We start from the raw sequence: 5,568 nt of genomic DNA on the forward strand, positions 1-5,568 counted from the left end.
GGAACATTTCACGAGTAGAAGGAAAAATGGATTCAATAAAATTTCAGCAAATTTTGGAAGTTAACTTGATGCCATCTGTGAAAAAGCTAAAGCTAAAGAAAGGCTTCTACAAATGGATAATGATCCCAAACACACCTCAAAATCTACAGTGGATTACATCAAGAGGCATAAAGTGAAGGTTTTGCCATGGCCTTCACAATCTCTCGACCTCAACGTAATTGAAAATCTATAAATAGACCTTAAAAGAGCAGTGCGTAACAGACAGCCCAGAAATCTCAAAGAACTGGAAGACTTTTGGAAGGACGAATGGGCGAAGATACCTCAAACAAGAATTGACAGACTCTTGGCTTTCTACAAGAAGTGTTTACAAGCTGTGATACTTGCCAAAGAGGGCAGTACAAGGTATTAACTCTGCAGGGTGCCCAAACTTTTGCAGATGCCATTTTTTAGTTTTCTGTTATTTTGAAAGTGTAAATCTAACTTTTTGTGACATATTATACAAATGTCTAATTTGTCATTTGATACCTTTGAGAGATTTGTCCATCTTTTCTGGCTTCTTTATGCACATTGATACAACTTTTTACCTGGGGTGCCCAAACATTCGCAACCCACTGTACATAATAATAGATCGATACTCTGCGTCTGTGTATTATTACAGTTTTGCCAATGTAAACATTGCGACACTATGCTGTATTGATTTTAGCCAAGCAGCTGATGAATGAGCCACTGATGGCGAAGCATGAATAAAGCAGATGATGTAGTTAATGCTAGCACCAATTCAGTGTTCTGTCAGAACTAATGCTATATTCCACCTCTAAAAGATTTTCCAATTTAACATTGATTGCTGTATGAAATGAGTGTGCACAACAAATGAATGTGATAACTTAACAATGTTAATATGAGGGAATTGAGTAGCATGGTGCTACAGTGACACTTGAATTGACTTGACTGACTTAAGTAGCCACAACAGCCTGTAACATCATTGAGTGAGTGAATTATTAATTAAACGGAACTAATTAACTCAAATTGCTACTGTAATTGATGCTCATGAATTGCTGATTCAAGTGTAATGACACAAATTTCAATAACTGATGTTTCATTTCAAGAAATTACTTCTTTTACACATACGGTACACAAAATGATTGAACTCCTCTGCATTTGGGACACATTCAATCAAACTCACCCCATCTTAAGAACAGTTTGCCACCTCAGATTTTAAATCAGATTCTGCGTCTGAATACAAGATTAACATTAACATGGACATTTCTCTCTATGGACTTTGAAGTAGGGCGACACAGAGACCTAATTATTGCTAGGTAGAGCCATTTATTATGTGGGTCAGCCTACTGGCCATTTTTCACAGTTTGCATCCCCCCAGAAGGCATTGTGATTCCATATCCTGTGAATAAATGGCTGTAATATGTCTAGGTGTAGCTCTTCAGACAGTTTGTTCATATATCTCACTGTCTGCTCATTATGAGATGGTGTGATATGTGTGGTTTGTGACACACCTCTCAAATCCATCTTTTACACTGTATACACTGTGTACTTGCATCACATTGTTGCACCCCTGTAAGCACAGACATTATTATTATTAAGCGCCAAAAGAGTAATATTCATAGTTCTTGAATTTCTTAGTGCTTTACGCATGAATGAAAAATCATTAAGACATGTAAACTGTTAAAAGTGGGAAAATAATGCACCCAAAAGTAGAATTCACAGAAATATAGGATAGTTTATATATATATATATATATATATATAGATATAGATAGATAGATACTGTGTGTATATATATATATATATAATATATCAGTAAAATATAATACATGCATTTAACTACTTAGTAGCCTAATTCCTGCTAAATAGAGATTTTGCCAGCTTTCAACTGCCTAACTTATAGACTCGTAGATTCCTTATATTTTTTTAGTATTAATTTATTTATACAGGCATCAATCTTCTCATCCGACTCTCAACAACAAAGGTGATATGTATTTCCCAAAATGCCTATTTCTTTAAGTAGTTGTTAGTAATAATGTTGATCTACAGATTTCAGGTTGTTCTATTGTTGCCATTAGTGAATGTCAGCTTGTATAAGAGCATCAAATCTGTGTGTATACGATGCGTTTAAAATCACACACATGATTCAGACCGGCAGTTTATTTAAACTAATGAGCCACAGAAATTATGTTGACACTCAGTGGCCCAATTCCAAGCTATGTCATTTTGGCTGATGTTTCATCTGTTGGTGATTCACAAAAGAACCCTCTGCTGTCATCATAATCTTCCCTCTTGTTTACAAGTTACAGCTGTTCTGACACTTAGAGGTGGAAAACAGAACAATCTCGGAGGACCACAGATGGTGGCCCCGGTGCTGTGTATGAGTGCATGGTAATTTGTCGTTTTTATGCATATGCACAAGTTTGGGTGTAAGATAGGATCATATTGAAAAAGACACAGAGAGAAAAGTCCTTTTTATCTGTAGTGTTCAAATGTGAAAAAAATCATGTGTGTGTAAATCAATCTTTCGAGCATGAAATACTAACCCCTCTATATAATTAAATGGTGGCTATAAAATGTTTGTGGTTAGTTAAGGCAGATCTTTCCTTCTTTTAAGAAGCTCTCCTTTAGCATGTTTTTACTTTCTGGATCCTTAAAACCACAGAATCCAGAGGCACATGGAAGTATTTTGCACATGAGCATCAGCATTCATTGTTTGTCAGGAAATGATAAGAGTTCAGCAGCTTTTGTGGCAGTGTGGCATGAAAAACTTTAATGCATATTCACTGAGTAAAGGTGAGTCAGCGGTTAGGGCTCCTAGATTTTGGCAACCATCATAATCTCAATGATTTTTGGCCAAATTAGATCAAAAATTAAATATAGAAAATAAACTAGATCAAATATGTTGTAGCCTACTGCCAAAACCTACTAAAACATTATTTCAATCAGTTTGCAGACAAGTTTGCAGATCCGCAAATAAGATTTATTGTACAGCTCAATAAAATGTACGAAGTCTTTGGCGATTAGACTCCATCGCTATACGAACCCTTCGGATATGTACAGTATATAAGGGTAGAGAACCATCAGACCCCCGGTCTGATGAATGTAGACACTGGTGGTGGCGACGAAGGAGCCCGAAGACCAGACCGACGGAGGCTCTGGACCGGTCAGCTGGAGTAGATGACTGGAGGTGGAAGGGGAGGTGGAGGGTTGCACTTCTTTGCCTGCAACGACAGCTGAATAGCAAAGAGAGAAATGATTATTGAAAGCAGGGTTGTGACTCTGTGATTGGCCCTTGCCATTTGTGCACGATTCTGATTGGTTTAGCAGGAATGTGAACGCCTCCAAAAGCTGATTCGAGTTTGGTAGAGCATTGATTAAGAGTGAGGTCCTCCTGAAAGGATTTAAACTGAGATACATTTCAATCAGGAGAGACTAGTTGCAAAAATGCAACAGTTATACATGCATGATAAAATATATATTTATTTGGATAACAGCTGAATTGATTTAGGAGTGCATCGATTAATAATTAGGTCTTCCTGAAAGAATTTACGCTGAGCTACATTATTTATTTATTTTTTATTATCAAAAACTGTTGTGAGTACTGAGTGAAGAAAGGAATCCGCCTTAATAAGCTGCTTTTTCATACTAATACAAACGTCAGGAGCTCACATTGTTTTTGTAATGCCTTCACCTGTTACTCTATCTGATGGTACAGGAGGCAATACAAATCTTACATTGCCCAAATAACGAAAAGTTTGACATATACTTACTGAATGTGTGGGTGTCAGACGGAGAGCTTTCAAAAATGGATTTGGAGAGACTCAAGTCTTGAGGTTAAACCTGCCATGTGTATGATGCAGGAGTCAGTGTTTTTCTCTGAGAATAGCGATGATGGCAATGAGCCAGCACTCCTTTAGATGAACCTTCCTCCCCCCACAAGTCAAATAAAGAAATTAAGGGATGTAACAAATTTGAGAAGTGCTATTTTAAATTACCAACAGTGAAAATAAAATTCAATCATCATACCTATAATTGTACAAAAATATTTCCAACTTTTTTTGGTATTGGTCTTGTCTCCAAAAAATACCTTCATCATTACTCTAAAATGACGAAGCAAGATTTATAGAAGATAGTGTCAAATTGTAGTGTCAAACAAGAAAGAGATAATTTAATGCAAATAACTTTTGCATTACAAGATGAAACAAGTTCAAGATAGATAATGTTGTGTCCTTGCTGTCTAAGTATAACGGTAGAGTCCCAGTATGTTACTGTAAAAGCAACACACCAAACTGAAGTGGTTCACAGACAAAAATACACGTAACAAATAGGTCACCTGTTCAAACTCAGATTTTGACTTGTTGCTATAAGCACAAGAGTACTACTACACTGCACGTCCATGTGCTGTTCTCTTTGTGTGCATGTTGGTAGGAGCATCAGCGACATGTGATCCTTATGTTGGCTTTGAATGCGGCGCTGTCTGAGTGAGTCATCTATGATTAGCAGTTACTGCAGTAATAGATTCTGCAGAGCATTTGTCTTCGGTCTTCTGTCAATCTGTAGGACAAAGAGCTGCACCAAAACACTCCTCCAAGCTCTACATTGAGCTGTTTGTTTCTTGGAGAAGATATCAATGCTGCTGCTATATCAAATCTATAACAACACATTGTTTCTGCTGCTTGGCCTGAAGGGAAATGTGCTCAAAGTGTTTGTCGATGAATCTGGGCTGAGGCATGAGAAATCACAGCACACTGATGCTACATAGCCCAGGGCTATTATGCCCAACATACAGTGGGGCACCCCAGGTAATAAGTTGTTTTAATGTGTCAATTTTAAAGTTTGGGCACACTGCAGAGGTAATACCTTGTACTATTTTGTCGGCGTCTGTAATTGTTTAACAAATGAACGGTCAATCGAGGGAAAACGTTGTGGGAGGCTGTATTGTTTGACGAAGGAAGAGACTGAGCCAAAGGAGCAGCGTGCCGCAGAGCAGCAAGTAGGCGTCAAACCTATGGCCTAACTGTTGTTCTACCTGGGTGGCCTAGCAGTTAGCCTAGTTAGCTCCTAGTATCAAATGTGCAAGCACAACCAAGTTCTGTTGTAAAACCCAGACACAACAAGAGTGAGCAGTCCCAGGGTTGGTTGTGCCGTGACAATATCGATATTTGTGCCCGCTAAGACCTGTCAATGAAAAATGTGGTAAAGAAAGTGCAATTTCACCAACTGTGTCATATAAACATGTTTTACAATGTGCCAGAGCAGCTGTTAATACGCACAGCAGCATTCAAACCACTCATTAATCACATAATCTGTATTGTTGCAGTAAAATCTCAATCATCATTATTAATCATCATTAACATCAAAAAGGATGATTAAAAAAAGAGCTCATATTGAAACAGTATTTACAAAGTGATTCCCAATTCAGCAGAGATGGAAAGTAATGAAGTAAAAATACTTTGTTACTGTACTTAAGTAGATTTTTCAGATATTTTTACTTTACTTTTTTTTACTTTACCATTTATTTTTGTAGCAACTTTTTACTTTTACTCCTTACATTTTAACACAAATA

The 5,568-nt window shown here is 37.3% G+C and overlaps 1 long non-coding RNA gene across 1 annotated transcript in view; it reads left to right on the forward strand.

Moving 5' to 3' along the window:
* LOC116696226 (uncharacterized) overlaps positions 1-5,568 on the forward strand; it is a 25,204-nt gene that overhangs the window by 7,652 nt on the left and 11,984 nt on the right. The window contains exon 2 of the long non-coding RNA XR_004333661.1: positions 3,202-3,208. This is a non-coding gene — a long non-coding RNA (uncharacterized LOC116696226). The remainder of the gene's footprint in view (positions 1-3,201; positions 3,209-5,568) is intronic.

The sequence above is a fragment of the Etheostoma spectabile genome, chromosome 9, assembly GCF_008692095.1.
Source record: "Etheostoma spectabile isolate EspeVRDwgs_2016 chromosome 9, UIUC_Espe_1.0, whole genome shotgun sequence".
Taxonomy (NCBI): Eukaryota; Metazoa; Chordata; class Actinopteri; order Perciformes; family Percidae; genus Etheostoma; species Etheostoma spectabile.